This window comes from Protopterus annectens, chromosome 1.part0 (genome assembly GCF_019279795.1).
Source record: "Protopterus annectens isolate FY-2018-M chromosome 1.part0, PAN1.0, whole genome shotgun sequence".
Taxonomy (NCBI): Eukaryota; Metazoa; Chordata; order Ceratodontiformes; family Protopteridae; genus Protopterus; species Protopterus annectens.
In genome coordinates, this window is record NC_056725.1 from 123970656 (window position 1) to 123998259 (window position 27604).

Consider the following 27604-nt stretch of genomic DNA (forward strand, 5'->3'; position numbering starts at 1 on the left):
AAATATAATTACCATGAAACATATTTTTTCCCAACTTTTTTTAAAAAGAATTGTATTACTTATACCAGTACTTTCAGTGACAGTAGCATGTAGAACTAGACACCTAATGGTTTATCTAGAAGTTATATATGACGTTTAAAAAATGGCTCCTAAGCTTGATATGTATGTGGTAAGTTGAAGTTGTGCATGAGGCAGATTTTTCACCTCCTTTCCAAAGATGTACTTGGGTGCATGGCAACCTCACATGTGCCAACAACATGGAGCCCTGGAAAAATATACCCTATTAAAACCTTAGGAGTATGCCACTATGCTATTTGTATGCTACCATAAATAGCTGTCAAAAATTGGCAAATTGTTTGTGTTCCAATGTAAGACAAGTTATCAGGGTGAAAGCAACACTAGCTACTGTGACTAGAAGATTTGTCATGAGTGAAGCAATAGTTCAAGTACATACTTTATTCAAAGATTTCTATGTTCTTCTGAAAGAAGTATGTCTGCATATGTACCACACGTTTCTTTGTGGTCTAAACAGAACTTACACACACACTTTTAACTCATTATAGCCTGGTGATGGTTACTGGCATCTCCTACTGAAGCCTCTAGACACTGAATATTGTTTGCGCACATTTGCATTAATAATTCCAAAACCATGTTGCTAAGAAAGTATTAAAATATCACTTCTTAAAGGTTATACAATGGCAAGCATGACTATACTGATATTTGACATCTGTCCTGTGCAGGTAAAGAAATATTCAATATCATTTGTACTTAATAATCTTCATATTTCTCTAAATATCTCAGCAATCAAGGAAACAGAGAAATCTGTTCAGTTTCATATGAAAGTTCACTGCTGTATGAAGAAAATATTGCTGGCTTTATGTATGGTGCTTGAATGGTTATTTAGATATAATAAGCTGTTTATACAGCATTACAAGCTATTTACCACATTCATAGTGTCTTATACAGTCCAGTTTAAGACATGGATTTGAATAAATGCATCCACTGTTGTAACAATTACTTTGTGCTGAATAGTTTGGCATCTAGTACACGTATGGTTCTAGAAATATAAACATTTGTGTGAGGAGATAACTTCATGTTTTTTAAAGGCTCAGGTCTTACCCATTTTAAGTCACAGTACAAACTCAAAAGAGCTCAGCTGGAGGGAATTAGTTAAACATCCCTTTCCCTGCCTCTGCCTTTGTAGCAGTGCTGAACCTTTATCTGGTAATTCTTTCTATGCTGTGAACACAAGCAAAGCCCACCTTCAGTTCATGAATTTATTGTTAGCTGCCATTAACTCTTATATCTTCCTTGTTTTTTCATGAAATTTACAGCTAACTGCATGCTAGTTGCAAGAGTACTTCTGAATATTAGTAATATTTACACATTTGTTTGCATACTAGGAAAATTGTAGATGGAACATGTTGCTGCACAAAGTCATCTGAGACACAACAAAAACAGAAACAAAATTGCATAGTAGGCTTCTTCTCCAACTACTATGGTTTGAGAGATACAGAGTGCTTTTCTCAAATATTACTAAAAAGCATAAGCAACATGTCCACATTTCATTAAATATATTCAAAACACAAAATGCACAGATGTGGTTTGCAAGCATCATCACAAAGCTGGTTATTTAATGTGTGAATTGATTTTGATACTATGAATGTTGATATGGTAAGGCTTCTGGGATATTAGAAACATTTTTGCAGTGCTGTGGTAAAAGCAAGACATTTCTGTATAAAGAATGAAACATAATATTAGGATCAAGTTTTGATGTTCTGAAAAATATATCACTGTGAAACCTGAGTAGCATCTAAAAAAATCTTGCAGTTTCAAGTTTTCTTGTAGTACTTAACTACTGTGGGACATTAATATTTCTTTGAGGCATAGTTTGGAAAATGTCAAGGCAAACGATAAAGAGTAAAAACCTAGTAAACACAGTAAAATAGAGATCCAGGCCACCAATGGAGACAAATCTTTTAAAACCACAAAGATAAGCGCTTCCGTCTTGTAACAAGACTTCTTCAGATAATGTTATCACAGTCTGGAAAAAGTACAGATGTTCAAATGATCACTGCTGCAGTAGCCCAGGCCATATGTGTTATACTCTGCAAGGATATATCAGCCAACCAGCTTCCAAAGCTTTAGTGCACCTTCCATGCACCCAAACTGTTAGTCAGCTCGAACCGAGGGAACGGCTACTGCAGCAGTGATCATTCAAGCATCTACTGTTATGGAAAGTTTACTGCACAACGTACTATGTTCCTCACACTGATCACTGCTGCAGTAGCCTAAGCTATATGGGTAGATTACCATGACTTACAAATTTTGGAGGTGGAAGGACAAAAGTCCAGGAGCCCCTGGAAAAAAGCCCTAGCAAGGCTTGATTAGATCTAGAGAATGAATCAAGATTATAGTGCTTTGTAAAAGTATGTACAGAGGATGCAGTTGCTGATTTTATAATGCTTCTAGAATCCAATCCTTTCTAAAAAGGCATAGATGAAGCAAGGTCCATGCAGAGTGGGACTTGGCCCTGCCTGGAATAGATTTGTTGTTGTGAGTGCAGCAAAAGGTAATAGCCTTAGACAACCATTTGCAAATAGTCTGCTTTGACAGAGGTTGTCCCTTTTCACCTTCCCAAAATATGAACAATTGATCCAAAGATCTGAAAGATTTAGTTCTGTAAAAAGATAGTGTCTGCGTTGTCTATGGACATCCAAGGTATGGAGTATCCTTTCACCCTCATCTTTAGGTTCAAGAAAGAAATTGGGGGGATAGTTTGTCTTACAGTAAACACAGATACCACTTTATTTTATTTACCAGGATGATTTGACTGGGCAGAGCCTCTTTTCAGTGGAGGTTCGAGCATAAAGGCTCAACATGAATTTACACAAAACAATACATTTTTACAATACAATTTTCAAACACTTGTACAACAGAAAATATTTTAGGCATAAAAAAAGGATTAGTTCTCAAAGAAACCCTGTCCATATGGAAATTGTGGTAGGGTTGACTCACTACAAAACCTTGCAACTCAGGTACCCTTCTTGTAGAGATCAGAACAATCAGTAAAACTGTTTTCCGTGTTAAGATCCTCTGGTCAGCCAGGTCAGCTGGTTCAATTGCAGCAAGTGTTAGCTTCTCTAATGCAAAATTAAATCCCAAAAGTGGGCCAACAGTTTTCTTGGTGGCCTCTTTTGCAAAAACCCTTTTAAAACATGTTCATAACTGAAAGAGTAGGATCAATGGGCAAACATGCAGAAATGGCTGATAAATAAACTTTGGTGGAGGAGTAAGAAAATCTATAGGACAGTTGTTGTTTTTCTTTCGGCTTTTCCCGGTTAGGGGTTGGCCAGAGCAGAACTCCAGTCCACTAATGACTGGCAGTTGATTTTTATGGTGCCAAGGTGCCAGCCCGATGCTAGCCTTCAACAAAGGCATGCCCATTCATGCATGTCTTTTGAATGCCACTCAACTGTGGGGAGGACATGCAGACTCCACACAGAAGGTGCTCCAGCCGAGAATCAAACAGGAGAACCTCTTGCTGTGAGGATAGTAATGCACAAAAATATTGTAAAACCAGAGAACAACTAGCGCTGAATGGGTGCTGGTTATGCTGTTGGCACCAACTAGAAAACCTTTTCCATTTGCTAATATATGATTTTCTAGGAGCAGGCTTTCTTGCCTCCATTAGTACCTGTTGCATGTCCTCAGCAAACATGTGCTGAAATAGAATTAAGACCCTATCATCCAGGCATTCAACTTTGGTTGATTAGGATGAGGTGTGTCAAACACCCCTGATTTTGTGTGAGTAGATCCAGTCTGTAAGGAAAATTGTGGTAATTGCACCTATCCATTTCCAAAAGAAAGGAGAACGACTGCTGTCTGGACTTGATGGGAGTAACCACAATGATCTTGGGAGATTTCTTCTGAATCTTCTAGAATACATGGATTTGAGTGGAAAGAATGGAAAAGCATACAGGAAAATTTTTGTCCAAGGAAAAGAAAAGGCATCTGTCTTCCAGGCCTTCTTGCATGAAGTCCTGGAGCAGGATCTTGCCAGCTGAATGTTTAAAAAGTAGGCAAATAGCTTGAGAACTCCCCGAAAGATGGGTCAAATCATGGAAGACCCTCGATGTAGTTTTTATTTGTGATAGCCTGCCCTTCTCCTACTCAGCATGCCTGCCACACAGTTTTGCTCTGAAAGAATGTAGGACACCTGTAGAGTGATATTCTGCTCTGCAGCTATATCCCAAGCCAAAAAGGTGAGTCTGCAAAGTGGGTACACCCTTTTTCCCCTCCAGCTTGTCCATGTACCCCATGACTGAGGTACTGTCTGTAACAACTTGAAGAGGTCCCAGGGAACAAAGATAATTCAAAGAGTTTTGTGCTTTGATCAGGGCATCTCTTTTATATTTATGTGCTTGTGTCTGGTCTTGGTGTCCCACACACCTTGCACTTACATCCCTCTTGAAACTGCTCCCCAGGCAATGCCCAAGGCGTTTGTGGTGGTTGAGTGTTTTGGAACAGGAGAGAGAAGGGAAGACCTTCATGTAAGGATATTTGCTATCTCCAACAAATGATTTCCTTTCTGACAAGCACCAGCGCTGGGATTTGAAAGGACAAAGAACGCGGGAATCAAAACGACTTCAGATACCACTGTACCTTCTCATGTACTGTCTGCCAGGGGTAACATGAGACTCATAGATGCCACGAGACCCCAAATCCTGAGGTAATCCCTTGCAGGGACCGAAGTCTGATCTGGAAACCTTAGAAATAGCTCAAGACATACATCTTTTTTTTTTTCCTTTGAAAGAAAATCTGACACTACAGGAACAAAATCTTTTGAATGTTCTCTTGGAATCCCAGTTTGTGCAAGAGATATCTCACCCAAGTGAGAAAAATCCTGGCACTGTGACAAAGACTGCAAATATAAGCAATGCATCTAAATATGTGAATATCCTGTGGCCATCAATGAGATATAACTGGAGCTAGACACTTTGTGAACACTCTTGGTGCAGTGGATAGTCCAAAGGGTAAGGCAGAAAACTGATAATGTGATCCAGATACATAGAACCTTAAGACTGAAGTCTGGATTAAGAGGTTGTGTTGATAAGCATCTTTTAAATCTAGAGTTACTAGGAAATTTGAATGGGGAGGAAGAGATATCAAGTTGTAAAATGACAGCATTTTGATCTTGAACACTATCAAAAAAGTACAGTTCTGTACACTTACCATAAATGTAGATGTTCAGGTGTATTCACTGTTGCAGTCATCACATTTGGGTTATCTGCTTACAGGTAGCCATCAAGTCGGCCTGATTATCAAAGTCTTGGGTCCAGCGTCAGTTGCTGTCTCATTTTCCATGACGTCAGTTAGTCAGGGGTATAAAGCATTCAGCCGACGCCGTTATATCAGTTTTTCTTGCCGCAGATGTCAGGTGCCCCCATAATGGGAAGCAATTATATACAAGGTTACACCTCCAACAAAAAAGCAAATACACCAAAAAGCTTTAAGCATAGTAAACAAGAATAGAGGTATAGTCAATAGAAGTCAGGGGGCTGGAGGGAGAGTAACCAGGACTGCAACAGTGAATACACTCAAAAATCTACATTTATGGTAAGTGTACACAATTGTACTATGCTCTTCGTGTTTCACTGTTGCAGTCATCACATTTGGGTAGATTCCCAAAGCTAAGGATGGGAGGAGGCAATTAGATAGGATTTGGACCAGCTAAAAGGCCCTGCAAGACTGCAGTGGCAAAGCCAGCTCTGGATTTAGAAAAAAAATGGCAAGTGGTAATGCTTGTTGAAAGTATGTACAGAACTCCAGGTAGCAGCTTCTAAGATGTCCCTGGTAGGGACACCTCTGAGAAAGGCTGTAGAGGTAGATGCAGCCCTGGTTTGAATGTGGTCTTATCCCCTGTGGGGTAGGGTTTCCATGGTGCTTATAGCAGAAATGAATGCAATGGCCTATCCAATTAGAAATGGTTTGCTTTGAAATGGCCTTCCACTCTGCCCCTGCAGCAAATGCCACCAGCAGCTGTTCAGATTTCCTGAGAGGCTTAGTCCTGTCCAAGTAAAATCTAAGTTGTCTGTGCATGTCCAATGAGTGCAGTATTCATACCCCTTTGTTCTGTGGATTAGAAAAGAAGGTTGGCAAATGAATGGACTGATTAAGAGCCACATTGGATACCACCTTGGGCATAAATGAGGGATTGGTCCTGAGGGACACCCTGCCCATATGAAAGATGATGAAAGGCTCCACTGCCTTTAGGGCCTGTAATTCAGACACCCTTCTTGCTGAAGTGATGGCTAGAAGAAAGGCTGTTTTCCAAGAAAGGAATTTCAACTCTGCATTTGCAGCTGGTTCAAAGGGATGAAGAGTGAGCTTTTCCAATACAAAGTTAAGGTCCCAGGCTGGAGTAGAGGCTCTCTTTGGTGGTCTTAAGGTTTTGGACCCTCTGATAAATTGCTTCAGCAGAGGATGAGAGAAGAGGGGTGGTTCTGTGTTGTAATGTGCTGAAATGGCTGAGGCATGAATTTTGATGGAAAAAAAGGAAAGGTTCTTGTGTAGCATCTCAGTTAAGTACTGAAGAATATGAGGTAAACTGGGTGCTGCTGTCCCCATTCCCTGAGTTTGGTTCCAGGAATAGAATCTTTTCCATTTTTCGGTATAGGATTTTCTAGTACTAGGCCTCCTTGCCTCCAGAATGACACCCAACACTTGCTTACCGAGGGATGGTAACGGAGAGATCAGGTAATTAGCCAGGCTGCAAGGTTCAGGGTTTGAGGCTGTGGGTGCAGAATTTGGCCCTCCTGCTGGGACAGCAGGGCAGGGGGTTGAGGCAGGTGCCATGGTGCCAGCAGTGACACACTGTGCAAGAGGGGGTACCAGTGTAGGCGAGGCTAGTCCGGTGCAATCAGTATTGTCCTTGGTTTTTCCTGTTTGATCTTTAGTAGCACTTTGGAGAGGAGAGGTAGAGGGGGAAAGGCATAAACTGATTTTTCCAGGTGAAGGACAGGGAATCCACTTTCTAAGCCTGTTTGTGATGAGTCCTTGTGCAGAATCTGTCCAATTGGTAGTTCTGAGGGGAGGTAATCAGGTCTATCTCTGGGCTCCTCCATTTGTTTCTCAACATGTTGAATATCTTTGGTTCCAGCTTCCACTCGTGTGGGTCCATGAGATTTCTGCTTAGGTTGTCTGCCAGTGTATTTAGCTTTCCTGGCAGGAATTGAACCTGTAGATGCACTTGGTAGTTCAAGGCTGTGTTCCACTGTGCCATGGCTAGTCTGCAGAGAGGGTATGAGTGGGTTCCCCCCTGCTTGTTTATGTACCACATAACAGTGGTGTTGTCCTTCTTTACCAATAATTGTCCTGGAAGAATGTGGTCCTTGAAGGCTGTCAGAGCATTCTGTACAGCTAACATTTCTTTTTGATTGATATGTAGGTGCATTTGACTTGGGCTCCATTTGCCTGAATGCACTGCCCTGCTACGTGAGCCCCCATGCATAGTCTGATGCATCTGTTGTTAGGGTTTGGGCAGCAGGGGGTACAGTGAATGGCAGACCCTTGTTTTGGTGGCAGGCCTCTGCCCACCAATGAACTCTATCTTTAGACAAGGTATGATAGGAATCATTGATTCTAGATCCTGAGAATGTTGACACCATAGGCTTTTTAGATACCATTGTAGTTTCCTCATATGCAGTCTTGCATATGGAATTAGTAGAATGCAAGAGGCCATGAACCCCAGTGCTTGAAGTATTTTCCATGCAGATAGCTGGGGTTTTGTGGCCAGTAGATGGAAGTAGGCTGTCAAATGAACTTGTTTCTCTGGCGTGAGGTAGGCCATCTGGGAAGTTGAATTCAAGCCTGCTCCCAGGAATACAATTTGTTGGCAGGGTACAAGACTTGATTTATTTTCGTTTATGTTGTACCCCAGAGAAGTTAGCAATTTCTTTACAAATGTCAGATGATTTAACAAAATGTCCTGGCTTTCTGCCTGAACTAGACAATTGTCCAGGTATGGGTGCATTTGAATATTTCTTTGCCTGCAAAATGCAATGACTGGAGCTAGGCACTTTGTGAATACCATGGGCACAGTAGATAAGCTAAAGGGCAGTGCAGAGAACTGATAATGCATGTAGTCTGCTCTGAAGCATAGGTATCTTCTGCAAGATTCCCTAATTGGGATGTGCAGGTAGGCTTCCTTTAAATCTAGTGTTGCCAACCAGACATTTTTGCCTAGCATGGGAAGCAGCTGATGAAGAGTTAGCATCTTGAATTTTGGGATTATCAAAAATGTGTTTAGGATAGACAGGTCCAGGATACGATGACAGGAATGGTCTTTCCTGGGTACCAGGAAAAGTCTTGAGTAAAAACCTTGCCCCCATTCTTCTTCTGGGACAGGTTGAATAGCCCTGATGCTTAAAAGAGAGAGAACCTGCTTTTGAGCCTCTGCCCACTGATTTGGGGGTAGGTCTGGACAACCGTTTGGGGTTGGTAAGGAGTGGAAGTGGAATCTGTATCCTTGGGAAACTATATTTAGAACCCATTTGTCCTGGGTAATGAGTTCCCAATTTTTGCATGCAGGGCGATCTTTCCCCCCTAAAGGAACAGTCAGTTGAGCAGGGCTTGGAAGGTTTAAAGTTAAGTCATTGAGACAGTTTACCATGGGGGGAGTTTTACTACTCCCTGCTTTGGAAGTGGGAGCCCCCAACTACTTAGTCCTGTGAGCACCCTGGAACTGAAGCCTGGGTGTTCTGCCTATGGCCACCCCCTTGTTGGTCAGGTCTGACCATAAGCTAATCACCCTTGATATCCACATCCCTCCCCCACCTCCAGTAAGGAAACCTCTGTAAAAAACTTCTCCAAAGCCAACTTCATGCTACTCAAGTCAGAAGTGAAAAAATTCATGACACCCATGCAGATGGGAACTGAAAGTTTGACTGCTGAATCCTACACTAAGGCACTGTATGAGCACATCCACTTGTGCATGAATCATGCCATCCCAAACAGAATCAAGATGCTCTCCTCCAAAAAAGAAAGCCACTCTGGTGGTCCCCTGCCATAAACAAACTTTACAACAAAAGGAGGAAACTGTTGCAGAAAAGAGGAAAATCCGAGGATACAAAAAAACTCCCTTATCAGCCTCAGTAAGAAGCTGAGATCCCTCATAAAATCCTCCAAAGCTAGTTATGAAAGTAAAATTGCCAAAGATTCCAAAGACAACCACAAGGCATTCTATAGCTATGTCAAGAATCTAAAGGCAATGCTTAGATCTGCTCTGAGCTACAACAGAATGGCATTAAATATACTGATCCCCAGGATGTTGCCAATATTCTGGCAGATCGATTCAGTGCCAACTTCACCCCCTCTCACCCCCTAAATGGCCCACCTCAATACTGAAAGATTGCCAAATTCTGGTAATAATGGCCACACAGGTAAAAACCGCACTTTCCAAAGCTAAGAATACAGCATCCATGGGACCAGACGACAAGCCGGGCTGTGTACTACATGAACTACAAAATGAACTGGCACCGCACCTAAGTGTCATGTTTAATCACAGCCTCACCTCAGGCTTTGTGCCCACTGAGTGGCGCACAGCTACAGTTATCCCACTCAACAAGAAGGGATCCACCTTGGATCCTGGGAACTACCACCCCCATCAGTCTGACGAGCCTGATCTGCAAGGCCATGGAACATATTATCATGAAATTTATAAACAAAGACAATAGCAACCTTCAAACACTGGACTCCACCCACTTTGGGTTCGTGAAGGGCCGATCTTGTCTCCTGAACCTGATTGACTTCTTCGAATCAGTCTCCAGAGCTGTGGACAAGGGTAAGGTGGTCCCACACAGCCTATCTGGACCTCACCAAGGCATTCAACACCATCCCCCACACTGGAATCATAGATAAACTTACTAAGCTGGGCATTAGTCCCTATGTCACTCGATGGGTTGCCAACTGGCTTACTGACAGAACCCACACTGTAAAAGTAGCCGACACCAAATCCAGCTCCAGACAAGTGACAAGTGGAGTACCTTAGGGTTCAGTCCTGGGACGGCTCTTGTTTGGTATCTACTTCTCTGAAGTACAGGCCAACACTAAGGGACTCTGGCTAACAAAGTTCACAGATGACTGCAAACTGGGAGCCATTATTGAGTCCCCAAATGATGTGGATATTCTACAAAAGGGTGTTACAGAAACAGATGTTTGGTGTCAGAGCCATGGGCTCAAGCTCAATGCCAAGAAATGTATAGTTATCCCCTCTGGGAAAAAACATGTACCCATGAATTACCACATAGGTGGCAGTACACTAAACACTGAAAGTGTGATAAGAGACTTAGGAACACAGGTGGACAGTGGTCTCACCTTCGATAAACACATTGCCACAACAGTCAAGAAATCCTTCTATGTGGCACACCTCATCACTAAGGGCTTTTCATCCAGGAAAAAAAGGTGGTCATTGCCCCACTGTAGTCATCCCTCCTTAGACCCATTATAGAATACAGTGCCTCATTTGGTATACACCTCTAAAGACATCTGCAACAACTGGAAAGGCTGCAGAAATACCTCACTATAAGAATCACAGGCCTAAAGCAGATGCCCTATGCTGGCCATCTAAAAAACATATCGTCTACTCAGAGGTGATCTCTGCTTAACATACAATGTCATGTCAAACCCAGAGCTGTTGGACATACTACACTTAACGAAATCCCAATCCCTCAGAGTCACACGCTCCAGGGATCTAAACCCTGTCATCACAATGAACAAAACATGCTGGAGGGATAGGTTCCTTACCCAGAGACTCCCAAGACTCTGGAATAGACTGCCCATACATGTCAAGCAGAGTGCCTCTTTGGCCCTCTTCAAAAGGAACCTTGACGATTGGATGGGAGATAGCAAATTCACCCCAGGCATCACATCAGTCCCCCTGCTAGACAGGGGTCCAGGGAAGTAAATATTGTGGGAAGAAATAGCCAGGGAATTGTTATGGCTAGGCTTCTATAGGCCCTACGGCCGATAGCCTAGTACCAACCTATGAACCTATGAACTAATCTCACTATATTTTCATGACTGAGCTAAAGAATTACTATTCTCTGGTTGACTTACTAGAGCAAGGCAAGATGAAGTAGGTGAGGGGTCCTTCTTTGTCAGGTTACAAAACTATACTGCCCTGAGACTTCAGCCTCATCTACTATTAAATGTTATTTTAGTGATGGATTACAGAAGGACATCACATACATCTGGTCATCTGACTTCTGGTTCCCATGCAACCCCCCCATTGCTAGAAACTACCAGGATTTAGCACATGTGTGTCAATAATACACACACATAGAGCATTGGTCAGATCTGCTGCAGCTTCTGGAAGTCATAAAACAATTTCAAACCTCTATCTTCCAGAGTAGCAATTAGTTCACTGATAAAGACAATACAGAAGACTTTCTAATGCTTGTTTTCCCAGATATTTTGTCTCTGGCTGCAATCAGAACTACTATAAGATAGAATTTTATGGCCTAAATTAAGTAATTTATTTTATTTTTCAAAGTTAGCTGGAGCTGAGCTTAATCTCTTCTTTTCCAGTATTCTCTGTTACATTGTATACATTTAATCAGTTACAGTACAGTCTAGTCTGATATATATGTATATTTCTTTTCTGTCCAGCAGGACACACTATTGATACATTTTTAACACAAACAACTTTACAAATTCATTTTTCAAGACAATAATCTGTACAAATCAGTTCAATATACAAATGACATATAATTCTTTACAAAATCCCAGCTAGCTGTGCTGGCATATGCTACATATCTACTGCCTTACTTCTTCTGGCATAGCTGGCAATAACATCATCACAGGTATCATCAATTTAGTAACTGAACTGTCCACCTTCCCTCCACAGTAGGTAAACCTACACAGACTGCTTACTCCCATCCAATTTGCCCATTCTGCAAATCAAACATAAGTTATCTAGGTAGTAGGGCTTCATCCTGAGTGCTATGGTGCCAGGTGTTTTTTTCTTAACATGGGATATTTGAGAAAGAGAATTTTCCTTCTTTTTTTGCTACTTGTCTTATGCAAAATCTCAGGGTTTACACTGATGCAAATTTTGATACTTCACAAATATTCTTCCTAGAAGTGTTTATGCCAGTTTGCTCCAACTTTCTAGATGCAGTGTCTTGTCTTGCAAAATATGCACTCCTGAAGTCTAGAACCTCTACTTTTGCTGAAGGTGAACAACACACCCTGTTGACAAGTTGTTCAAGTTCTAGATGTGAGATCCACTTAAACTCATCACTTAGGAGTATCAAAAGGAACAGTACTCTTTTCTGAGTATCCTCATACCAGCTGTCCAAAGCATGTCCACTGTAGAGTGATGCTACTCTTTGATGTGGCTGAAGTCAATGAACACTACTTAACGCCTTATCGTTAACAGCACTTACCTTGTCATTGTTATGCAATCAACCGTCTACTGCTTTTTTTATGTTTTATATCCTCATGACTCTACAACAACCTGTGTAGGTTGTACTGACATTTTCAGTTTTTTTATAACCCACAGTACTTCCTCTCTTCTTGTTTGTTCATTTGTTGTTACCTTTATCTCATCCCTTTTACAGAGGGATACATTCCTCCTGCAATAGCTCCCAACCTTCAATCTTCAAAATGAGGAACACTGCCTCTCATAATGTGGAACAAATGGACAAAATGTGGAACACTTACTAAAAGCTTACTAACAACTCCAAATAGGAAAAATACCAGCATGGTTAAAATATGCTATGCTACTCCATACTAAAAGTTCTCTTGATGTATTAATATGACTATTTACTGTGAATATCAGTTAAAAATTTCTATCACTTAATGTGTGACGGACCCTTCTATTGTGGACAAGCCACAAACATGGAATTTATAATACCCAAGAATGAGGAAATTTCCTCATAATGAGGTACACTTGAGAGGTATGCCTCCTACTTCACTCTGCCCCTGGTATATGTTGTGGAGACTGCTATGTTTACTTAAAGCCATGATTCTCTGCTGACCATGGTTCCTCAACTGCAACATTTTGCACAGGCTGAGTACTGGTAGGAAATAGTTTCTATTTTACTTCTGTCTTGCATATGTTATTTTCATCCAGGTATATACTGTACCTGCCTTTTATATAACTTACCAACGATCCTTTCTTGGTCTTGCTCTCTATTTCATTATTAACTACTTTGATGTTGTGACAGGACAGGCCAGCATCTGCATTGGTGACCCTCAGTACCTCAAATCTCATCTAATTTAGATGCTTAGTAATGAAACAGTTATATATTTCACCTACATTTCTTGTTTGAATGCTAGGCAGGTACAAAGTACAGTACTAATATAGGCTTTCATGTTTCCAGACACCAGTGAAATAAAACACAGTTTGCACAAATGCTCAGTCACCTACTGAACCCCAGGCTGTGAATAACCCTAAAGTCACCCACTACATGGACAGTCAGCACCTCTGATTCAGACGTACTGCAGAGTATCAGTACATTAATTCAGACAGCTAGACACTTTAATGCTAAAATCATAATTGAAGAAAGCAGCCAGGTTCTCTCACCACGGAACTGTGTGAAATTGCAATGTATCCGATACGGACTAAAGCTCACAAAAAGTGTAGCGGCAAAGCAGTAAAACAGAAGCAACAGCTTCGCTGGTTCAGTATGCAGTAAGCTTCAATATGCAGTAAGCAATGGAGTACAACATAAAGTCATTAGATCAGGAACCATAAATTCACGTTCTTAAAGTAAGTAACAGATAATCCAGTATACGAAGACCAAAACGTTTATTGTAAGCGCTTTCGCGTGGTCACCACCACGTTTCATCAGACAATGCAATTAAAATTCAAACCATCTATTTGTACAAATAAATCTAAAAAAGGCGCCAAATTAAAACAAACAACTCAAGCAATTTTCCAATTAAGAAGTTAATGCAGACTAATTAAAGAAATTTTTTGAATGCTGCATTCCATTTATAAGGAACCTGGATACTTCAGGAACACTAAAATGTTCGTACACCATACTGTAGCTACTAGTCAATATATTTTTAGACTCTATGAATTGATACTAGCGACGAGTGTTTTCATAAGCATTAAAAGTTGAATTAAACTAAATTAGAATAAGCCACCTGATATAAAAAGGATTAGCACGTTTAAAACATTTAAAAACACATACAATTTCTGAACATATTACGTTACAGTAACATAAGTATAGAGCTTACTGTGTTGTACTGTATTACAGATTGTTCTATAGCATTATGTTGCATGAATAAATAAATAAGTTAAATAAACAATTGAAAATAGTTAATTAAATAAACAAATAAATAAATAGATGTCTATTTCTTCAAGTATAAATCCACTAATAATAGCACCAAAGAGACATGTTTAATAAATTCATTCAAAGTTATATTGGTATATTCAACTATTGATCAAAATCATGAATTGTGACTGATCATAGTTTCTTGTACTTAAGAGTCAAATAAATAAATAAATAAATAAATAAATGAATAGATAAATAGGTAAATAAATATCTATTTACTGGAGCATAAATCCCCTATTTCTAGCTCCAATAACTTATGTTTCTGATATTCGATAAATACATAATTTTATTAATAAATACAATTATTGATCAGGATCATTGGTTGAAATTTAAATTATTGATCAAGATCATTAGTTGGAATTGTTTAAATTTCATATTACTGAGTAAATATCAGTAATGTTGAAAAATCAATGAACCTGAATTATTGAATTTTAGATGAACTAAATATTAAATATTGAATATTAAGTGTATAAATATGAAAAATGCATATAAAAATGTATGTTAGAACATATATACACATAATTACACTATGCATGTATAGAATGTGTAAGTATATAAAAATGTGTAAAAAACATATATATAAAAATGTAAGTATATAAATATGTGAAAACCAGCTAACATGGATGAGATGAATAAGTAATGATTAAAAATGAATATCGTGTGTGTGATGCTAAAAAATAACAAATAAAGTAGACATAATGCAACTTATGTTGTTGGATAGATACATACATGGGTGAATACAACCATTAGGATACTACTGCGTGAAAAAGCCTTTATGTATGGGAAATATTTTTTGTAATTTGATTTAACAGAGAACAATATACAAGGCTGCAATAAAAAACATGGAGTGATGTATTTATGTTAAAATAGAAAATTGAGAACTAAAAAATTTTTTGACAGTTATTGCAAACCATGGTTACACTCCATTGATAAACATTCATATGCAGAGTTTTATCTGGATTCCAAAACTGGTTTAATGGAAACTTGGTTATTAATACCAGGAGGTATGTGTGCAGCCAATCTTAATATCCATTTTAACTCCTTATTGTTTAGATGTAATGAACTGTCCCCACCTCTTTTATTAGGCGTAACTATCTCCAATACCTTAAATTCAAAGCTATGGTGGGGCTGTTCCAAGATGTGCTTAGCTAATGCGTTTAGTTCATTTTTCTTCTGGATGTCATAGAGATGACCATAAATTCTGTCTTTCAAACATCTTTTAGTGAGGCCAATGTAAAACACTGTACAGTTTTTACACGTGGCCAAATAAATAAGATTCTTGGTACAGCAGTTAGCATAGAACCTTGGATGGAAACTATAGTTCAAAGTAGGATGTTTGAAGTCTATTTCTTTTGAAATGAGCTGCACCTCCTGCAATTATAACAGGGGAAGGTACCTTTCTTATTAGTAAATGGTAAACTTAATTCATCACTGGTGACCTTATCATTACATAATAACTGTTTTAAATTCGGGCTATTCTTAAACATGAAGTGTGGTTTGTTCCCTATTAATTGTTTAACAAAGGGATCTGTCATGAGTAATTTCCAATTATTGTAGAAAACCTTCTTGATGTCATTGATGATACTAGTAAAATTCAAAATTATAGGTACAAAGTCTTTGCATCCTGTGGAATATCTATTATTTATGGTGGTTGTATCTTGGTTGCTTATTAATGTAGTCCTAATTACATTATTCCTGGTATTTGTAACTAGCTCTGAGTCATAGCCTCTCTCTCTAAATAATGATTCTAAGTGATCCGCTTCAAGTTGTAGAGAGTGTGGATCTTTACAGAGTCTTTTTAATCTGATGAATTGGCTCTTGATAATGCCAGGAAAAACATACCTAGGGTGCATACTGTCAAAAGATAAGAGTGTGTTCCTCCATGTTGGTTTTCTATAAATAGTCGAAGTTATGGTACCATCGTCATTGATATTTAGTGTAACATCCAAAAAGTTAATGGATTTGGTAGAACATTCCATAGTAAACCGTAGAAAAGTGGAGGTACTCTCAAGATAATTCAAAAATTTTACAAAGTCAGACTCTGTGCCTTTCCATACAATAAAAATATCATCCACAAAACGTTTGTAAATTACTATCTGAGTAAACAGGGGGTGGGTGAATAAGTGGGAGCGTTCCCAGGCCAAAACAACAAAGTTGGAATAGGTGTTTGCACACGGGGTGCCCATCGCCACCCCCCATTTCTGTAGGTAATACTCATTTAGGAACATAAATACATTGTTATTTAATATCACATCCAGTAGTTGACATGTAAGTAACTGCTTATCATTAGAAAAAGATTTATCCAACATTAATATGTCTCTTATAGCCTCAATACCCAGATCGTTGGGAATTGAAGTGAAGAGGTTCTTCACATCCAAGGTAATCAAAATGTAATCATGGTGTTGAATATCTAGTTGTATCTCTGACAGGCACGCTAATAAGTGATAAGTATCTTTTAAAATAGTATCAAAGGAGTCGACCACTGGTCTGAGTAAAAACTCTACAAAACAAGAAGCATTAGCAGTAACCCAGTGGTCGCCTGATACTATGGGTCGTAGTGGGATGGGGTAGGTATTCTTGTGGATTTTCGGGAGTCCTTTGATAATGGGTATAGTAGGGTTGTCCACCAAAAGATAACTGTACATATCTTCATTAATCTGTCTGCAAATAAGCAGATCATACAACATATCATGTACATTCTTAATAATGGTGTTCACTCTACATAATTCTAATTTTACATATGTCGTTTCATCATTAAGCATTAGGCACATATTGGTGTTATATTCAGCCCTGTTCAAAACCACAATCCCTCCTCCCTTGTCGGCAGGTTTGACAGAGATTTTGTCATATTGTTTTAAGTGTTTCAAAGAGTTAAATTCATCTAAATTTAAATTAAAAAAAACAGGTTTTACTTTAGTGGAAAATAATTCATAAAAGTCCTGCTCGCAAATATGTAAAAAACATTCTATACTATGGGGTAACGGGGGCATAAAAGTGCTTTTCCTTTTAAAAACAATGGGTGTAGCATTTTTGTTTGAATCAGGTTTTTCTTTGAAGAAAACTTTTAAGGCTACCCGTCTACAGAACAGTCTTAAATTAATTAAAACATCAGTTAGTGTGTCAGAACAGGCTGGAATAAAATTCAAGCCACGATTTAAAAGAGAAATGTCAGCATCAGAAAAACTGTAGTCAGAATAGTTATACAATAAACCAGTCACTTTTTTGTTCGTCCTGTAGATTGGAAGCTTTCCGCAGATAGCTTCCTTTTCCTTGGGCCTCACTAGACCGTCCTCTGTTCTGAAATCTTTGTTTCACTGGGTATGGTAGGAAGTTTTTTGACGAGGAACCCAAAGGAGCTACAATGTTAGAGTCTTTTGGTCTAGCTCCTGGATTAGTAACAGATTTTTGTAACGCTAGTTGGATCGGAGGGGGCGTGTCAGTCATATTGGAAACCGAAGAACTATTGTTAGCCCCCTCTAAACTGGCAATAGACAAGGTAACATTGGTCGGCAATATAGTATCATTAGCATTATTGGCAACAGAAGTACCTTCTACAGAGGTAGAACGTTGTGTATTCTTCAAATTGTCATTTAAGCTACCATTCTCATTGTGTATTAAGTTATTGCCTCTTGGCCAAACAAATACTTGTCTTAATTTGAAGTCTTGGAAGTCCCTTTGTAGCTTACGCATTTTTGTTGCCTTCAGTCTTTCGCTGAAGGCATTTACTTGTAAACATATATTACGTAATCTGCGAATACAATAATCCGCTTTAAAGTGGTGGCTAAGGTCTTTAAAGTTAGCATCAACCTTATCTCTCAGTTCAGTTTCTAAAGGAGAAAAATAATCAAGGAGAAGCCTGATGTACCTGTGTCCGAGGTCAATGTTCAAATCCTGCCATTTTTTGAGGAGTTCTGGATGTGCCTCACCGTAGGACGGCATACACATGACCCGCATCCCTCTCGGTACAATGGAATAATGAAGACAAGCCTCTAGGTGTTGCCTTTGCCAGGCATATCTTTGCAATTTGTACATGTCATCCTCTAATGCTTTAGATATGAGGTTAAAGTCGGAAATATTAAAACCTTCTGTGTTCACGGGAGTGACATGCTCGGTTTGCGAGAAGTCCAGAGTCAATAAAGGGTTAGCCTGTACATGTAATAAATCTTCTAGGTGCACTACTGCTTCCCTCGTCCCTGGAGTATAGTCAAGTTCAATATCAGCGATATCCATCGTGTGCTGGCGGTGAAAATAAAGTGTGGAGAAAGTAGTAATCAAAAAAACTCTTCACCGGCAGCTGAAGAGAGAATGCCTGTAACTGGAGGCAAAAATGAAGAAAGCAACCAGGTTCTCTCACCACGGAACTGTGTGAAATTGCAATGTATCCGATACGGACTAAAGCTCACAAAAAGTGTAGCGGCAAAGCAGTAAAACAGAAGCAACAGCTTCGCTGGTTCAGTATGCAGTAAGCTTCAATATGCAGTAAGCAATGGAGTACAACATAAAGTCATTAGATCAGGAACCATAAATTCACTTTCTTAAAGTAAGTAACAGATAATCCAGTATACGAAGACCAAAACGTTTATTGTAAGCGCTTTCGCGTGGTCACCACCACGCTTCATCAGACAATGCAATTAAAATTCAAACCATCTATTTGTACAAATAAATCTAAAAAGGCGCCAAATTAAAACAAACAACTCAAGCAATTTTCCAATTAAGAAGTTAATGCAGACTAATTAAAGAAATTTTTTGAATGCTGCATTCCATTTATAAGGAACCTGGATACTTCAGGAACACTAAAATGTTCGTACACCATACTGTAGCTACTAGTCAATATATTTTTAGACTCTATGAATTGATACTAGCGACGAGTGTTTTCATAAGCATTAAAAGTTGAATTAAACTAAATTAGAATAAGCCACCTGATATAAAAAGGATTAGCACGTTTGAAACATTTAAAAACACATACAATTTCTGAACATATTACGTTACAGTAACATAAGTATAGAGCTTACTGTGTTGTACTGTATTACAGATTGTCCTATAGCATATATAACAAATGCTCAGTCACCTACTGAACCCCAGGCTGTGAATAACCCTAAAGTCACCCACTACATGGACAGTCAGCACCTCTGATTCAGACGTACTGCAGAGTATCAGTACATTAATTCAGACAGCTAGACACTTTAATGCTAAAATCATAATTGATAAATTGTTCAGAAGTGGAAAGGTAAAAATAAATAAATCTCATAAAGCAAAGCAATCAAACTGAAAATATAGAAAGTCACAGAACTCAGCCTTTTTAGTGAAACTATGTATAAATGTAGTTACCTAGTATGGCGGCACATTTCTGAAAAACCCTGGTCTTAGAGAAATAACCCCATCCTGTGATATACATCACTCACCCTAAAGTCTACAGGCATCAGAGATGCCAGATTTATTCTTAGTGGTGTGAGGGAGCGATGTCTTGTCAGGGTTTTATTATAACTACCCCTTCAACAATTTCCACAAGTTAAGATCATAGAATATGTCATCGACTACATCATATTAGTCATGCTCAGATTTATTTCCATGTAGAACTGAAATGTTGTTTTAAAAGGATTACTATTTTAGAAGAAAGTAAATGGCATTATGCTACTAACAACAACAACAACTTCCTACTTTGTTAAACAGATAACCTAACTCAAATTCATGTTACACATCACAATAACCATGTGGGAAATTGTATTTTTTTCATCAATTTTGTTCTCAAGGAAGCTGATCCCCCATTTAACCCAATACCAATTAGTTCTACAGGGGAGGGAATGGGTAAACATTTGAGTGGTTAGAACTTGGAATGCTAAGACCCATAATGTAAATAATGGCTGGTTTTACATATACTGTGTGTAAAACTGCCATTTCTCTGAATATTCAGTTTTCTCTGTGAAATGGCAACCACAGAGTTAACATATATAAGGTCAGGGGTGAGAGGTCTTGCCCCACAGTAAAAAGAAGTTTAAAGGAAAAGACTCTTCAACTGCATTTACAGTCTTTATTCAGCATGTTGGGATACAGCTCTCATTCTGAAATTCACACAACCGTAACAATCATGGTTTTAAATTACTTTAGATGTAAGGCAATAATGCCCACAGAAAGACAGGCCTTGAAGGATGAACACAGGATAGCAGCAGATTTCTTCAGCTCCACCAATTTCATTACACTGACAGGAATTTTGAAGTAATTTTCTTTCTAAATATATTTGTTTTATATAGTTCTTGAACTATATCTAAAAAAGAAAGGAAATTTTAATAATATTCCTGTCAGAAATCACATTGGAAATTTTCCTGTCAGTTTATCAGTCTGAAATGAGTTCCAGTAAGACAAATTCTCAGGACTCCAGCATCAAGAAAGAACTTCAGTCTCTGATAACTATAATCCAGCAACGTACTGCTAAGATGGATAAAATGGATACTAAAACTGATACCTTCATAGAAAAAACTACAAAACAAATAGACTTGTTACATATAGACCTGCAACAACAGAAGATCCAGATGACAGGCATAGAAGAAGCTGTGAATGACATGGAAAATAGAATCCAAGAAGAGGAAATCAACATTGAGTTTCTGCTGAAACAAAATACACACTTACAAACAAAGCTGGATGACTTGGAAAATAGATCTAGGCTAATAACATTAGGATTTTGGACTGCCAGAAAATATTGAAGGTAATAATATTACTTCTTTTTAACAACATGGCTCCCTAAAACTTTAGACTTACCAGAAGCATTCTCTTTTGGTATCGAAGAGCACATAGATCTATAGCTAATACTAACTCTAACAAAAACTATCCTAGATCAGTTATAGTTAGATTTCTATCATCTTTTGATAAAGAGATGGTTCTTAAATCTGCTTGGGCTAAAGCTCCTGTTAAGTTTAATGAGACAACTGTGCATTTTGACAATGACTATTCTCCCTTGGTAATAGCTAAAAGAAAAGTTTTTCTGCCACTAATAAGGGAGCTTAAAAAAGCACAGTTTAAAACATACCTTCTGTTTCCTGCCAAGCTAAAAATCTTCCTTCCTGATGGTCCTAAAATTTTTGATGACTTAGACTGTGCTTTACTGTTTATCAAAAAAAATAAGGTTTTGGATAAAATAGAGGAAATGGAATGGGCTAGTCCTTCATTAAAGAGACTGGCAACTGAAACTTCGTGGAAGACTTCTGAGAGGAAGAAGAGACTAAAGAACAAATGATTTGTTCTATGTTTTTTCTTTTTTTTCTCCCATCATTTTACTTCATTATTAATCTTTTTAAATATAGTTCCTGCATTTCCAGAAAGCCACAAATGTTCTGAAAAAGATTTAATCAAAGTTATTCTCTGTGTGCAAAGAAATGTTTTGTTTCATAACCAGTCAAAATATCTGAGGAACTAATAACAAACTATTATTCAATTTGTTTCTCTTTCTGAAAAAGAGAAGTAAGGTCAGTAATTAGATACATTTTTTTTCCTTTTTTTCTCCTTTCCTTCTTTTCTTTGTTTAAACAATGACATTCTATTTAGATTATGTAGTGGGTAAAGGGTGGGGGGGGCAGGGAGAGAAGAGTAATGAAAATATGATAAATAGAATAATAACATATTTATTCCTTGTAAAAAGTTTATATGTTCTTCAAATGCTATTCCTAATTATACTTTCTTGATTATACTGCTTATGCTTGTTTGTAAATAATATGTCATGCTTTAACTAATAATAATTAGAACTAAATAATAGTAAATAATGTGTTTTATTTTTAACTCTATTAATATAAACAGTAAGTAATATTCCATTGTATATATAGAAATGCTTTTGATCATATAGACACAGTAAATAATGAAATTTGCATAGAATTGACTTGGGACAGTGATATTGAGTTTTATTACCTATTAATAACTTTGGGCTTGATTTCACTTGCATAGAGGCTGTGGTAACCTGTGGGGAACATCGTGAAGGTTTTGTCATGTTTAGATGCATTAATACTGCTAAATGAATGTTTGTCACTAGTTTTTAACAAGTTTCCCGCCAAAATGTTAAGGGAGACAATCTGGGATGTGGGCTACTTCATGAACAGTGTCCTCATACTGTTTCAAAAGCTTCAACTCTCAGAATTCTCACAGAGAAGCTGAAAGCAGTTAACCTGACCTTTCACCCAAATATCACACTGACACATCACAGATTCAGGAAGAACACTCTACCAGGAAGTAGAACTGATGCAACTGTGACTATGTGAAGGAAAATGAACTCTTTGACATTTAAATGTGAGTTATTTTATATAATTACTTAAATATCTATGTTATAATTCATAAAATATGTCAATTATAATGATTTTAAATGATGCAGTTTCTTGTAGTAAGTAAATGTCTTATTTTAGAAGGCAAAGAAAATGAAACATTTATTCAAGTGTTTTTGAAAATCTACCTGACTGCAGCATACTAATCTGTGTTCAAAACTTATGTTCCAAACATATACATTACTATAACTCATTTAATTCATCTGATTGACAAGCATAAATAACTTTATAACTCTATTCTGGAAGAAATTGTCTTGTGATATATTTTAAAGCAGTAGTATAGACATACAAAATGCAGATGTTTTTTTTTTTTACAATAATGCAAGTGTTTCTGAGAATTTGCATAACTATGCAGTATGATTTATAACAACTTCTATAAATGTAATATTTTATTCTATTGACAATAATGAGTATGAGTAAAATGCTCATATACAAGCAATTCAAGGTTTTTTTTCTGGAAGCTGTTGACTACATTTAAAGCGGTAGTATAGACATACAAAATGCAGATTTTTTTTTTTTTTTTTTTACAATAATGCAAGTGTTTCTGAGAATTTGCATAACTATGCAGTATGATTTATAACAACTTCTATAAATGTAATATTTTATTCTATTGACAATAATGAGTATGAGGAAAATGCTCATATACAAGCAAGTCAAGGTTTTTTTTCTGGAAGCTATTAACTGTATTTACATGACAGAAAATAGATGCATCTTAATATATGTAATGTCTGAACCATATTAGCCAAAGTTTTTCATTTAAATGAATGTTAGAACTTATTTTTACATACTTTCTCTCTCTTTCTTTCACTCTCTCTCCCTCTTTCACGTCTTTTATTTCTCTCTCTCCTCTTGGTTCCTAATATCAAGTTTATTTGAATGCTATTTAAATACAAGTGTATTATATTACATAGATGTATATAGTAGTATGAATAGTTTTTTTAAAAAGTTTATTTTAGTTTATATGATGCTGTTTTATCAAATGTGTAGTCTTGTCTTGCTAGATAATTGAATTGAAAGCTGTTAATTTAAGTTAAATATAACCAGTATTAAATTGATAAGGTGGTAGCTGAGGTACTGCTGCTTAGGGTAGGGGGTTAACTTGAGTGGTAAATACTACTCTAAGTTGGAGTTTTTAACTCCAGGCTGGATGCAAGGTTTAATCCTTATATTATTTTCACTTGTTCATTGTTATATGTATACAGTTTTGACATCCACAATATATTTTGTACACTCATTGTCACTACTAACAAAATTGAATCCTATACAAAATCCTATAAGAGATTCAATAAATACAGCTATATTTAAAGGTATACCTAAAGGAGGAGATGTAACATTACATATGTTGTTATTTGTTATTTTGATCATAAGATTCTTAAGTTTTAAAAATGCCAAATGACATCTTTAAAAGGAATTTCTTTAAACATTAATGGATTGAATAATCCGTGTAAAAGGGCAAGCCTAATAAGATACATTAATTTACATAAGGCCAACTTAGTCTTCCTACAAGAAACACATCTCTTGAAAAAAGATATTGATAAACTAGCCACAGACAAATATGCAGTATTGGTTAGTTCAGAGCACACTCAGAAAAAAAAGAGGAGTGGCTATTTTATGGAATAAAAGTATGCCTATTCCTAAAACCAATAAGTCTTATCAGGATGACAAAGGAATGTTTTGTATGGTTACAATACAAATTAATGGGAAGACTTACACTTTAATTAATGTATATTGGATACCTGGAATTGGTATTAATACAGTGAAACATCATCTTGATAAGATTATATCATTCTCTATAGGAGATATTATTTTAGCTGGTGACTTTAATTGTATACTACATGAAAGTGATACTACCACTATAGGAAAAAGAAGAATTACATCTAATGCAAAACATTTAAATGATTTTGCTAATTCTTATCATTTGAATGATATTAATAATCAGATAGATTCAAAATCATTACCATACACCTTTTTTCTAACAGATACAAAACTTATTCAAAAATAGATAGGGTCTTTATTTCTAACCAGATGGTAACAGATTTAATTAATTCCAAAATCATTTCATGTCCTATATCTGATCATAATTCAATTTTTTTGAATTCATGATAAGAAATACTCATAATGTTCAGATCAAAAGGATACCAGCATACTTAACTCAACTAAAAGACTATAAAGAATATATACTTTCAGAAGTACAACATTTTCTAGACATAAATAATACTCCTGAAGTCTCCATTGTCTATGTTTGGGATGCCTTAAAATCATATCTATATGGACAAAGTATAAGATGGTATAATAATAAAAGGAAATCTTGGGATAAGGAATTGTTAGATATTCAAAGTAAATTAGACTCTTATAAACATAATAATAAAGAAAATATTATGGATAAGAAAGTCATTGAAGAAATAAACAAACTAAATGACAGATATAAAGAAATTTTAACTCATAAAGTTAAAATAACTCTAGAGAAATACAAGTTTTTGTCTTACTCAATAAGCCCCAAATACTTACATAGACTTAAAAATAAAACAAAAAGGTTGAATAAACAAAACCATATCAAAGAAATCTTTTCTCTAAGGAAAAAGAAAAATGTTTCTAGTCTACCAGAAATATTAGATGAATTTAGAAATCACTTTCACAATATTAACAATAATAACATTAACATGGAACCTAAAGATAAAATAAAGGAGTTTATAACCACAAACATGAATAAAAAGCTTAATAAACAACAGATTAAACTATTGGACAAAAGTATTTCATATACAGAGGTTATTACACAAATAAATAAGCTTAAACCAAACAAAGCACAGGGTAATGATGGTATTATACCAGAGATATATAAAATCCTTTCTAAAAGTACATATTCATTAATACATAAGGTTTTTATTTTGGCCCAAACTGAGTTAATAACCCCCCCATCTTGGCAATATACATTTATTTCCGCAATTTTAAAACCTAATAAAGATCCAACTAGATGTTCTTCATATCGGCCCATCTCATTACTTAATGTTGATTATAAAATGTTTATGAGTATTTTTGCTGATAGATTGAAGACAATCATTCCCAGCATTATAGATATAGATCAGACAGGCTTCATTGTAAATAGAAATACTTTTGATAATATAAGAAGAACTTTAACATTAATTGATTTTGCAAATAGGAAAAAGAAAGATTTAACACTTATTAGTCTTGATATAAGTTCAGCATTTGATTCAGTAAGTTGGGACTATCTGTTTACCTTACTGAAGTGCACAAACTTCTCAGATGCATTTGTAAATCTAATTGAGCATTTATATAAAGGAACGTTGGCTTATATTAAGGTAGGAACATATGTTTCACGAAAATACCTATTCTTAAAGGTACAAAACAAGGATGTCCACTTTCTCCACTATTATTCACTTTAGTAATGGAGCCTTGGGCTAATTTGATCAGAAACAGTACTGACATAGAGGGTTTTGAAATAGATGAAAATACAACATCCAAAATTCAACTTTTGCAGATGATGTTCTAATTACATCAGCAGGATCTAATTCTTCTATGCAGTCTCTATTTGATAAAATGATGAATTTTAAAAGTATTTCTGGTTTAATATTCAATGAAGTAAAAACTAAAATACTACCTATATATACACGAAAAAATATTCTCATTAGTAATTTTACTAAATATGTACCCAATTCAGGTCAGATAACTTATTTAGGTATAATACTATCTAAAGATATTAAATCTATTATATATAATAATTATAATACCTGTTTTCATAATATACAAAATCTTTTTAATACCTGGAATAATATGTTTTTTACTATGGAGGAGAGACTTACAATTATTAAAATGATAATATTCCCCAAGATTTTATACTTAATACAATCAATAATACTTCCACCTACAAAAATAATTATCAAGAAACTGAATACACTAATGTTAAATTTCCTATGGGCACCTAATACACCTAGGATTGCATTAAAGAAACATGCTAATAACTGGTCTCAAGGGGGTATTTCTTTTCCAGACTTTAATTTATATACTATTTCTTCTATTGTAAAAGTTATTACTTTATTAATAGATCAGTCATATGTCGCAAAATGGAAAGATTATTGGGAGCTAATTAGTATGCACTTCATGAAAATCTCCTTAACACATAAAAATATGATTGTAAATAACTCCATGTTATGGTTACTAAAGGAATTTTGTACTTCACCTATTACACCTAAACATATGGTTTGTTACCCATTAAATATTATTATTAGCTATCGTAACTTTATATTCATGCACCCTAAGTATAGGGGATGGAATTTTATTATATTCCCTATAATGTATACTCAGGGTATGCTTTTGTTATCTACTTCTGAAGGAACTCATTTAGCTATAGATAATGATCTAAAGTACTGGTACCAGTTGATATCTGATAATAAAGTTAAAAATCTAGATTTCTTAAAACAAGAATTTGATCTAAGAGAAACTTGCTGGTTAGAGGTTCAGACCTTTAGACAACATCTCATTGATACAATAGATCTAATGTCTATAACAGTTAAAGAATCTATTCCAACACTGATTGATTACTTGATACTAAATTTACAACATAAAGTTTCTGATAAAGGTAAACTTTCATACATACATAAAATTATCAGACAAGAAACTTTTTTACAGTGTAGATACATACTGGAATTATTTCACTTCTATTAATGGGGACCCACCAAATCAACAAGATAAACAATATATATTGGAATCTGCCTATAGAACTATGTCTTCCATTGTCTGGAGACTTTATACATGGAAATTTTTACATAGATCTTTTTATACACCTTTGATGATGAGTAAAATAAATAATAAAGATAATCTATGTAAGAGATGTAATGTAGAAATTAATGCTGACTGGGCTCATATGTTTTATGACTGTATAAAATTGAAAGAATACTGGAAATCAGTTAATGAATTTTTGCAGGCTCTTTTTACAGATAA

General features: G+C 36.4%; 1 protein-coding gene across 3 annotated transcripts in view; it reads right to left on the reverse strand.

Annotated features, from left to right (window-relative positions):
- SYNE1 (spectrin repeat containing nuclear envelope protein 1) overlaps positions 1 to 27604 on the reverse strand; it is a 2173401-nt gene that overhangs the window by 995082 nt on the left and 1150715 nt on the right. The window lies entirely within an intron of this gene.